We start from the raw sequence: 12,838 nt of genomic DNA on the forward strand, positions 1-12,838 counted from the left end.
TCAAGCCAGAAAATACTGTAGGGATTACTGAGTCTAGGGTTTTCAACTCTATTTTAAACAGAAGAATTCTTTGCACTAGGTTTTGGAACTGGTAATAATTTTTTGAATGAATGAATAAATGAACAAGGCAGAGTATGTGGTGGAGGACTTTGCAGGTGGAAGAAATCACAGGATCAAAGATTCAGGAGTCATAATATCATCCAGGGTTTTGAGGGATTCAGAATACTGAAGCCAAAGTACAAGATAGGAAGAGGTAGACGGTGAAATCATTTCCGCCATTTCAACTTAATCCTATGATTAATGGTAAAAGAACAAGTGACAGAGATTTTAAGCAATGGAGATGTACAATCAGATCTGAGTTACAAATACACTAGATCAGAGATTGTGCAAATAAAAAAAAAGAAGGGGGGATGTGTTAGGGTTCTCTAGAGAAACAAAACCAATAGGATATAAAAAGATATGTAAGAGAAGATTTATTATGGGAATGGGCTCACGTGATTATGGAGGCCTAAAGTCCCACAATATGCCATCTGCAGGCTGGAGAACCAGGGCAGCTGACGGTACAATGCCCAGTCCAAGGTTTATTAAAGGCCTAAGAACCAGACACTCCAATGCTGAAGGACAGGGAAATATGGATGTTTCAGCTCAGGTCAAGAGAGAGAGGAGAGAGAGAATGAATTAGCCCTTCCTCCACCTTTTTCTTTGATTAAGGCCCTGAAACAATTGGACAACACCCACCCACATTGGTGAGGGCAGATCTTCTTTACTCAGTCTACTGATTCAAATGCCAATCCCTTCTGGAAACATCTTCACAGAGACACTCAGAAATAATGTTTACCTGCTATCTAAGCATCACAATGATAAAGTCTACACTAGAGTGGTGGAATTGGAAAGTTGAGAATCGGAAAAAAAAAAATGTTCAAGGAGATTTAGGAGCTAGCCAGTTCTAAATGCCTGACTGAAGACAGAGGACAGAGAAGAGTGTGTAAGAATCTGAAATGATCCCCAAGTTTCCAGCTTGTACTACTGAGATAAGGATGATCTTCTCTGAACTGAGGAGTAAGAAGTGAGGGTACAGTTACTGTGTTTGTTTTCAGACATGTTAAGTTAGGCTTGAGATGTGAACACTATTAAAGGCAAAATTTAAAAAATAAAAAAAAACAAGATAAAATAGTAGCAAGCTTCTGGATGGGATGGCAAGGGATGGCAACCGGGATTGGGGGACAAGATGAGGAAGGGGTATAAAGCATAGGCAGTACCAAGTATGACCACCCAAGTTGCAGATAGGTCCAGTATCAAAGCTATCAGAGATTAATGAGAGGCAAGGCCTAGGAACCAGCGAATGTTCCAGTAGGTTAGGACCAATTTCCACAGAATTACACGAATGGCTGAAGCCTTTCTCCCATCCATCCCATTTACAGAGTCTTAAAAACTCAGTACTCCATACCCAGCTTCTGATAAAGGATAAGAGCAAAGTTAAGCTTTATCTATGTCAGTGCTTCTGCATTCTACTTCCAAGGAAGCGTATAACCATTACGCGGGAAAAGGGTGTCTCTGTCTCAGGGGGGATGGAGATGTGTGGGTAGTGACTTTGGGGAACAGTCCAACCTCAGAGAAGAAGTGTGAATTACCGCCCGCACACACAGAGTGGCTCTCCTCAACTGCCTGCCAAGGAAGGGATGGTTCTCAACCAAATCAGTCTGTGGCTGCCAAAAGCTCTTGTGAGGGCCCAGTTTTCCAGCAGGAAACGTAACCTGAATTGGAAAACATAACTGTAAGCTGGAAAACAAACAGCTCAAAATATCTGTGTCCTGAAATGAACCATACGCCACTCTGTCTCCAGAACTGAATCCACTTAGTCAAAGGAGCAGAGGGTCAGGGGAGCCAGCAGGAGGGAGGGAGGGAGGGAGGAAAGACCAACTGATGGAAGGAGAGAAAAAAGGAAATTCAGAACAAAAGGAACATTGAGCCTGTGCTACACGCCAGGATCTGTGCTGGGAGGCCCACATGCATTTTCTTATGAAGTCTCGCAGCAACGTTATGGCACGTGGAGAAGCTGGAGCCCCTCAGGTTAATTAACTTACTCAAGATCACATAATTAGAATGCTGCAGAGTTGGAATTTGAACTCAGATTCAATAACTCCAAAATTAACTTGCTTTCACTAGATTCCTTTGTACCCAGAAAGAGGGAAAAAAGGAAGCGTTGTTGGAAACTGCTTTGGAGAAGGCTTCCTGAGTCCCTATTAGATTAAAAAAAATTGGAAGTGGCCAACATCTGAGTATTTTTAGTCCCTGAATTGGATTTATGGAGGGTAACTTGAATAATTAATTGGATACCTATAGGGCATTTTTCTTTTCTAGAAAACCTTCCCTTCTCTTCCTTTTTTCTGGATTTTTCCCAGCCCTCCAAAGCCCGACATGATCCACCTGTATTATGCACTTTCATATATGATGCTTATACAGGGTCAAAGATTTTAAGCAATTTAGCAAGCCATGGGACTGATAAATGGCAGGACTGAAATTTAAACTCAGGTCTTCCAACTCTTCATTCCAAGTAATTTCTACTGCATAATAGCTGTCTCTGTAACATATGCTTTCAGCAAGGAGATGCAAGATAAACACTGACCATCAATTTGTCAATTCTAGCTGCTGAAATATTTGAGTGACCACTAATACATTCAGGATTTCACAGAAAAACTCAGAAGGATGGGCCAGTGACAATGAGGATATTATTAAAATATTATGAAAACTGTAAAGTAATATGCAAATGAAAGCAATTATTATAATTTTAATAATAGGTTCTTTTGCTCAGTGTCTGCAACTATAGCTATTCATCCAAAAATGACAGTTGGAAAATATTGCAAAGGTAGGACATTTAGTCATTCATTTAAGAACTTATTGCCTAAACCCTCTCATAAAAGTTAAAAGACTTGCTCAAAGTCACACAGGTAGAAGATGGTGAAGCAGAAAAACAAACTCAAGAAATTGGTCTGTAGCAACGACAAATGAAACCACTTCACAATTTTGCTTTTCTTTATACACATAATAATCCAATGAAATGGATAACATCATTATGTGTGTCTCCATTTTGTAAATAAAGCAATAAAAAGTTACATTCCTTATGCAAAGGACTCACAGGCAATAAGCAGTGGAGCTGAGATTTGCATTCAGATTGTGTGACCCCAGAGTTGGTAGAATTAACAGCAATGCTAGAGCCACTACCTTATATAAAAAAGTGAATGGAAGACAGAAAAACACAGGACGCATCTAATCTTTGTAATTTGCAAAATAGTGGTATGTCAGTCGTAGTCTGTTCCAGCTGCTATCACAAAATATCTCAGACTGGGTAACTTCCAAACAACAGAAATTTATTGCTTACAGTTCTGCAGGCTGAGGAGTCTAAGATCAGGGAGCTGGCAGATTCAGTGTCTGGTGAGCTTCATAAATGACACCTTCTAGCTATGTCCTCACATGGCAGAAAGGGCAAATGAGCTTCCTTGGGCTTGTTTTATAAGAGAACTAACCCCATTCATAAGGGCTCCGCCCTTATAATCTAATAATTTCTTAAAGGCCCCACCTTTTAATATTATTGCATTGGGGATTAGTTTTCAACATATGAATTTTTGAGGAGACACAAACATTCAGACCTAGCAAGTGGAGGATTGACAAATGTTAATATCGTTACCCATGACAGTCATCAAGTATCTACTCCTTAAGCCCAGCCCTCTCATCTGTCTCCACTAAAAACATTGAAGTTCAGAGTCATCATGTTCTCCACAGGCAGCCTCTTATCTCCCTGTCTTCAGTCCTTTCCTTCTACAACCCAGCCCCCACACTGCCATAGACAGCGAGCTTAGATACATGGATCTGATCTCTGACATCCCCACTTGAAAACCTTTACTAGCTCCCTTTTTCCCTTAGGAAAAAGCATGTTCCCAGGGCCCTCTGCTCTGCCATGAGACCACCTCTTGGTCTCATCTCATGCTGCTTCCTCCCCACCCCTCCCAATTTCTGATCCTGCCACTGGACAACTTCCAGTCCTGGGATTATGCAAAGCTGTTTCCTACCTCTGTACCTCTGTTCGGGATGCTCTCTGTAATCAGGTTTTCTCCTTTCTTGTGTATGTCTGGAAAACTTCCCAGCCAAGTTACCCCCTCTTTAATATCCTCTCTCTCTTCCACAACCCTGCGAAGTTCCAGTCCCTCCTTGGGGCTGCTTCTGTACTAATCAGATGCTTCTGTCACTGTGCATGGTGCATACATCTCCACAACCACACTGGGGCAACTTGAGGATAGAGGCCCTGTCTTAATCATCTTTGGGTCCTCAGAGCCCAGCACAGGGGTTCTGTAATTGCTTGTTGACATGAATTTAGCTGACTTCTCTGTTTCTTCCCTGCTAGGTACTCTGAAGAGATGAGAAGGCAGGAATTTCGATGAAAAAAATGACTCAAAAGTGCCATCCAAATGCCAGTTTGTACTATTTCCCCTGTGTCTGTGATAGAGACAGGAGAGAGAGAGAGAGAGAGAGAGAGAAAGGGAGGTGAGGTGAGCAGGTGGAGGGCATGAGGCTGGCTGTGGGTAGAAGCATCCCCACTGGGCAGGATCTCACACTGTGTTTAATGGCGAGCCTACTTCGGAGGACGATGGGACAGGGAGCAATGGATTGACTGCTGCGTGTACCAATTTCAAATTGCTAGCTATACCCTTAGCTAACACTAGTGTTTCATGTTGCAAATCCAGTGTTACCACATGAAATAGTCAGCAAGTGCACCTCTGCCAGAGATGGAGTAATTTGTTACTGGCTGGAGTGAGAAGCTGACACAGTTAGCTCACAGAGGTGCTTTTATTCAGATGCACAGCCTTCCCCAGATCCATGGCTATCCCAGGTCATACGCTCTGCGCAAAAGCTCCTTGAGCAGTGCTATTGCGTTTTTGAAGACGGTTTGTCAATCTGCTATCCACATGGTTTCTGACTTTCCCATCCTAGCTGTTCCATGATGATAGTATAGGAGGCTCTCTGTAGAGGAGTGGGACTCAGAGACAGTTGGAAAAGGAAGGTCTCTGTCTCCAGTTTTGTCTCCCTCCAATCCATCCTTCAGTGTATTTTGCTAAAACTTCAATCTGAGCATGTCACCCCTGTTTAGACACTCTCAGGAAGGAGTTCAACCTTCTTAGTCCACCATGTGTGCCTATCAGCAGTCTGGACCCTGCTTCTTTCCCACCAGCAACTTTTTTCTCTGACTTTTTTTTAAATTTCAGAGTATTGTGGAGGTACAAATGTTTTGGTTACATAAATTGCGTTTGCACTGTCCACCCGAGTGTCTCTGACTTTTGGATCCTGTAACACCAAACTTTTTGTCAGTCTCTGCACACTTTGTTTTTGTCTCCACGCCTTTGCCCGAGCAATTCCTTCTGCCTGGGTTGCCCTTTCCTGAACCCCTGACCCCTCACCTACTTGGCTTAGCAAAATTCTACTGATCATTTCAGGTTTAGCTTAACTCCTCCTGCTTCTTCTAACCTTCTGTGTTAATTAATTTCACTCAGGCACCCACTGTAAAAGGACCCATTGTGCTTGTACATTTCTCCCCCACATGTCACAGTGACGTGGGGAAGCAGGAGCAGGGAAGCCCCAAGGCGGGTGGCAGGAGTGGTCTTCCCTGGGTACAGGCAATAAGGGGTGCATTGTGTATGGAGAATGTAAAAACAATTAAAAATAGACTAAGTTTATGCACCTGCAATTCTAAGCAATTTCAGTGATAAAATACTCTTCCCCACATGGACTGTCTGTGGCCACCTCCAGCCCTGGTTGATAATGCAGTGTCTAGAATCAATTCAATTCATTCCACCATTTAATAGCTTGTGAACTTGGGCACCTTACTCATCTTTCTGTTCCTTAGTTCCTTCTTCTGTAAAACAAGGACAAGAAAACGACCTACCTGGTTAGTTTATATGATCATTACATGAAACAATGTATATAAAGCACTTATAACAGTAACTGGGACTAAGTAACCTTTCCATAAATGCTGACTACGATTTACTGATGAGTGTGTATTTCTCTCTTGGGTTAAAACTTCCTCACTAGCTTAAAGGTCTTTGAGAATCTATCTTGCTTACTATTGTATACATGATGCCAAGTAGTATAAGCATTTGCTGAATGAGTAAATGGGTCATATTCATATCTGTAGGTCAAGTGCATGGCAGAACATGTGAATTAGAAATAGGTGCTCAGTAAAAATGTGTTGGATGAATGCATAATTGAACAAAAGGGTGGATTGTAAAAGAAGAAGCTTGCAAAAGAACCAGAAGTGATCCCAAAGAGACACTGAAATAGGGTTACATGGGGTAGGGAAAGTCAATGGTGAGAGTGAAACACACATCAAGATTTACCATCCTTGAATTATTCCAGAAGGTTGACCCTAACAATATGTAGTCCGTGAAAACTGGAGAGTCATGCCAGCCAACTGCATGGTTTACAGAACCCTAGAGGAGGGAGGGGAAAATCCATCCCACCACAGGCTCCAGGAAAACTGACAGCAATAAAAGGGTGCTCAAGAGGAAGGTTTTCCCACGGTCTAAACCCCACATTTAAACCAGAGGCATGGCCATGAAGACAGAAATGGGGATCTGCTGGTTCCAATCACTGTGTTAAGGTTAGATGTTTTTTTAATTTGGTTGACAAAGCTCATTACTATAATTCTTCATATGTCATGCTTGAAAGATACATGACTAAGATATAATCAGAATTTTTCTCAGATTATTCAGGGTGTGACACCTACAAAACTCACTGAGATATACATAAAACTCTATATCAGAGCCATCAACAGAAGAGATGAAGATTATACATACAAGACTAACTCATGGCAATGCTGGAATTTCCCTCCAAAAATACCACTTCATTCATTCTTAGCCTTAATAAGTAGAAGGAATGGGCCACGTCTGGGTTCTGATAAAACTTTACCAGATTATATATCATCACTACGATTCCAAAGGGCCATTGTAAATGTAATGCAAACCAACAGAACAAAATCTAATGTAAAAAGTCCAAAGCTTGGTTGGTATTCATGCTAGATGGAAAGAAGCCTGCCCAGGCAGTCATGGTTCCAACTATAATTCTGAAGGTCCTACCCACTGATCCAAATTCTGTTTTCCGGAGGCCAGAAGAATTTGTTTCTTGGACCTCACATCCTAACAGTTACATGGTAATATCTCCCACATGACACCAACGCAATCCTCCAAGACTTATCTTTTCCAGAAGTAAATATCCCCATTTCCTTTATCTAGTCTTCACATAACATGGTTTTCTGTCCATTCCATTTGGAATTTAAATCAGAAAAGAAGTATCTTCTAAGATGTGTTGAACTGACATAAACTCTTCCAATACCATTTAAATGCCCCATATCTAAAATGAGAGGAATCATGTAGGATATCTTGTCTGATCACCTATCCAATGAGAAACTTTTCTCCATAACACTTTTGTTTGAACATCTGCTAATAGGAGGTCATTATCTTCCAAATCACTTTTTGGAAAGAGTAGACAGATAAAGTATTGGTTCTTCTGCTATCAGAGAGAGATCTGAAATAACAGTAGTTTTAACTATATAGCGGTTGATTTTCCAGGGTAGGTAGTTCACGTTGGATATAGCAGCTCTATAATCATTAGAAACCCAGGTTATATCTATCTTTTGCCCTGCTGTCTTCAAAATGCAGCTTCCATCTCATGGTCCAAGGTGGCTTTCCGAGTTCCAGTCATCGCATGAGTCTACATTCCCACTGGGCAAAAAGAGGAAACGAGGAAGCGGGGAGGTACACCCTTTCCTTTTGAGAGTCCAACCAGAAGTTGCACGCATCATTCCTCCTCAATTCCAGTTGACCAGAACTCAGTCATATTCTAGTCACATGTGGATAAAAGATAGCTTTTATTCTAGGCTTATCAAAAAAAATCAAAGATTCTACTACAATGAAAAAAAGATAAAATGGATATTGGAGGACAACTGATAGCTTCTGCCATACATGGTTTAAAACCCTTTCCCATATTTAGGTAAAATTTGCCTCTCTGATGAAAATAATTTTTCTCTGGAGATAATTAAACAAACCTACCCTCTTCAAAACATTAAATACAATTGTCATGGAGCTTCCCTTGCTAAATCTTTACTTTGCCAAGAAAAGCAAGCCCCCATTTCTTTGTTTCTTCTGTAATGTGATTTCTGCAGACTTTGCACCCTCATCACATTCCTCGTGTCTCCTTTTTGCCAGTGTTTCTCTCATTGGCTCAAAGTTCTTGTTCTGTACCTCTCAGATCTCACTGTGGTTTTAGCAATCACATTCCACTTTTCAAAAATATGCATTCATTCTGATATTTTTCAGAAACTATGCTCAGTATTGGTGATAACTCAAAGATGACGTGATGTTTAACCCCAAGGAACTTATAGTCTAGTGCCACATTAGACAACTGACTCATACTGGCCTTACAGTTGACTCCATCCTCCTTGGTATTTTTCACAAGAGTAATAATTAAGTCATGCCTGCAACACTCAGAACTTAGATAATTGAGGGACTTAATGTCCAGCTATGCTGTATCTCACCTTGGTTTTCAGCTCATTATTTCATCATTTGAAACTCTGATTCTATCTTTGAATGTTATGCCATCACTCCCAAAATCCATTTTATAGATTTTGAAATTTCTTCTCTAATAGACATGCTCAGAGAAATCACTAATATGAGTGATGTGCTGTAACCCAGGTGTATTAGTCTATTCAGACTGCTATAACAAAGTACCATACTGTATGTGGCTTATAAACACAGAAATGTATTTCTCACAGTTCTAGAGGCTAGAAAGTCCAAGATCAAAATGACAGCAGATTTGGTGTCTGTGCAGATCCCCTGTATCTTTCCCCAGGGTTCTCGCTTGGCAAACGGGGAGTGGGAGTTCTCCAGGGTCTTTTTTATAAGGGCACTAATCCCATTCATGAGGCTCTGTGTCCATGACTTAATCACCTAACAAAGGACTCACCTCCTAATACCATTACATTGAGAGTTAGGATTTCAACATATGAATTTTAGGGCAACACATTGAGTCTGCAGCACTAGGTATGAATTCTAAGTATAACATCCATTGCTTAGAAGAAGGTAGAAGAAACAATGATTTTTTTTTTCAAAATCAGAATCATTTTTTCTTTGCATTCTTTTTTTTTTTTGGTTAAAGATGCCATAAAATGATCCTGACAGCATGAATGGCTGTGCAGGTAATTAGCCAATGCCAGCTGAATGCAGACCAGAAGGTTCCTAAGCCCACTGGCAAGCTGGTGCCTGTGACACTCCATATTAGTAGCTGGTTATGTTGGCACAACTCTAAGAATTACATGAACTCATCCTGTTTTGTGAGTTTAATCCTCATCAACAGAGGCTTCCCCCATGGTCCACCTCCTCTTCTGAAAAGAAATGCAAATGAGTGTCATTTATAGCTTGGGACGTTTTCAAATTCTCAAAAAAATACGCTTCTCATGCTCTTAGGCCATGAATGAGGAGCCAACCAGAAGTTGAACATTTCTTATCCTAAGAGCTTCATGTCTGCAACGGGGCCACCTCTTTACAGTTAGAATCTCTGGCTTGCAGAGCAAAAGCCAAATATAAGGGTTGCTCCATTCCCTCCACTTCTGTGTGTTATCACAATCATTCCTTGCCTGTGCCATCCATAGGAGAGAGGAAAGGAAGTGGGTAAGTACAACCCTTCACATACACCGGAGATAATTTATTAGTCCTGTGCAGAAAGAAGGATGGCAGTCATGATTTCAACAATGGGGGAAATCCTTTTTGAATTTACATTCCCATCTGTAAATTGGTTAGCCCCTCCCCCTCAAAAAGAAAAATAAACATGCAGAAAAATAGATCTTTCCATCATTTTCCTTTGAGAAAAAGACAAAGCACAGTGGGAGGATTATTAAGTGTGAGGAGGGAGGGAGGGAGGGAGACAGAGAGAGCGCCACAGGGCTAGGCAAGTGAAGACAGAATCCTTTCCCTTGCTAATAAGAGAATGGGAAAGGCTCTTGGCAGAGAGCATTCAGGGAAAAGTACATCCTTTCACTGCAGCTAATAAAAGCTCTGCTTTTCAGGTGACCTTTGAGCAGTAACAGACAGAGAGAGTGAAAAGTTCTTGCAAATAGAAATGAATGTCTCATAGAAGGAAGTGTCATTCCAGGGCAGACCTGCTTGAGGCAACCACAACAGAGGACATACAATATTCTTGATAGCAACCTGCAGCCAAACTCATGTCCCTTAGGGCCACACCTAGATGATCCAGGGTAACTTATTCAGGTTGAACATCTACTATGTTCCAGACACCATGCAATAAAATCATCAATCCAGCCTGGACCACAGCAGTGACAATTCTCTTTGTAGGCCACATTGATGGATGCCAACCAACAAAAGCAACTGAGGCTGATTCCCAAGGTAGACAGGCACTTACGGAACATTGCTTTGTCAGGGCAAGTTAGGGCAGGTTGCCTGCCAATTACGTTCACATAACACTGTTGCTGACTTTTTCTTTTTAACTTTCTGAAGCATATTCACACACTGACTATGAGAAGAATAGAAATCAGAGAATAACATTTATGGATGGTAGAGAATTGCCTCTCTGTGACTCAAGGTTTCTAGTTGCAACAAAAATATGCAACAAAATGAAACTGGGTTAGGGGACAGGAGACAATCTGGGATTTACCAATTATTAAAGGAGATACTTCATGTAAAATCGTAGCCTATCACCTGGAAAAGTGAAATTGCTCAATATATTGCAGCTATTGATATATAACAGAAAATGTTATCAATATTATTATTGGTGGTGTTACTATTATGATTAATGTTCTATATTATTTATGAAGCCATTGCATATTCATAATCCTAAAACTGTCCCTATTTTATAGGGCTCATTTCTCAGGGATGAATTGGGGAAGACGATGGAAGATAACAAAAGATATATTTAAAAATGCCTAGAAAAGTACAGACTACACCCTTAGAATGAGTGCTTGGGAAAGTTGGCAATATTTTGTATCCAAGTTGAGATAAGTAAACTAAGATATCACTATGCCTAAACTAGGATTATGTCAACCTTTAAAGGAAGTGGTTTATGGACTCTAGAATAATGTTGGTGTTTGCATCAAGGAAAGAGAGAGTTGAGTCTGTGTAGGTGGGTGGAGGAAATATTTCAGCTTTGAACTCAAGAAACCCTTTAAGCCTAACTAACCTGATGCAGCTTAGTTGCACACAACTAATTATATTTGGTTCAAGTAGAAAGACCTATATTAGAGGTTAGTAGATAGCTCACAGAATTTACTGTATGTCCAAGGCAATAAAATTATACATTATTCAGCCTGGAACAAGACAGCCAAGAGAAGCATCTAATCACACCACTGAACTTCTATGACTGACACCCAATTGCTGTTGGCACCTGCTGCTCAGAATCCATGACACAGGGACCAGAAAGTAGAACTTCTTTTTTTTTTTTTTTTTTTTGAGACAGAGTCTCACTTTGTTGCCCGGGCTAGAGTGAGTGCCGTGGCATCAGCCTAGCTCACAGCAACCTCACACTCCTGGGCTTAAGTGATCCTACTGCCTCAGCCTCCCGAGTAGCTGGGACTACAGGCATGTGCCACCATGCCCGGCTAATTTTTTCTATATATACTTTAGTTGGCCAGATAATTTCTTTCTATTTTTAGTAGAGATGGGGTCTCACTCTTGCTCAGGCTGGTCTCGAACTCCTGACCTCGAGCGATCCACCCGCCTCGGCCTCCCAAAGTGCTAGGATTACAGGCGTGAGCCACCACGCCCGGCCCCGAAAGTAGAACTTCTACCACAGCTGCCCCAGTGGAACCAAACACTTCTGCAATAAGATCTGATCTCGCATATGGCTATTAACTCTGCTCTCCAAATCTCCTACCTGCGTAGCAGAATCTAGGTAACCTGTGAAATCTTTGCTGCACAGGAATCCTAGAATGTAGATTTGAGCTTTCCATCCCATATATTAACAGTATGGGAAAGTATGAGAGAAAGATATTAGAGGTGAGTGTTGAGTAAACTAATCTGTAGCTTCTATCGCATTGACATCAGTTTTGGAGACTGAGTAGTTTTTAAGGTCTCTGGTTAATAAATCTGGGGATCCCTTTTCACGCCAAGTGTCCTGGAGTTCCTCCAGGACTGTGCAGAAGCCTCAGAAAATCAGTGCTTCCATAAACTTGATGAACAGAAATCCAGAGAAAAGCATAGAAACTTGTCATCTTGCTGAATTCAGGAAGCCTCAGCACAGGCTCCACTGGGTATTTCCAATACTGAAAACTTCTCATGTACTTTGCCTTTTTACTAATGGTCCTGCCACGTTGGAGGCATGGATGTAGATTAGTGAATCTTAAAATATGTCCTGCACAACACTCTCATCCAAATCACTTATGATTTTTATTAAAATGAAGATTCTTGGGCTCCACCTCAGACTCTGTGGGAGAATCTTCACACTAGCGGAAACTATATAGTGGAGAACCACTGATCCACATTTTGATACATGCTCATAAACCATAGATTCACAGTATAGTGGAAACACCCAGTTATTTCTATATAGATTTAACTCCAAGAACTTATTATTCAGGTCTGAAAGTTGTAAAGTAAGAAGGACATTGGAAACTCCTTTCTGGCTTTGTGAATTTGAGGGCTGCAAAAGAACTGAGATTGAGAATATGCTGAAACTTAATAAAAATGCATAATTTCTAGCTACATTAGCATATTTTCATAACCTAGATACTGAAAATATGTAAGTCAAAATTGAATTCATACTAATCCAAATGTTTGTGTGCAGAAAC

The sequence above is a fragment of the Lemur catta genome, chromosome 10, assembly GCF_020740605.2.
Source record: "Lemur catta isolate mLemCat1 chromosome 10, mLemCat1.pri, whole genome shotgun sequence".
NCBI lineage: Eukaryota > Metazoa > Chordata > Mammalia > Primates > Lemuridae > Lemur > Lemur catta.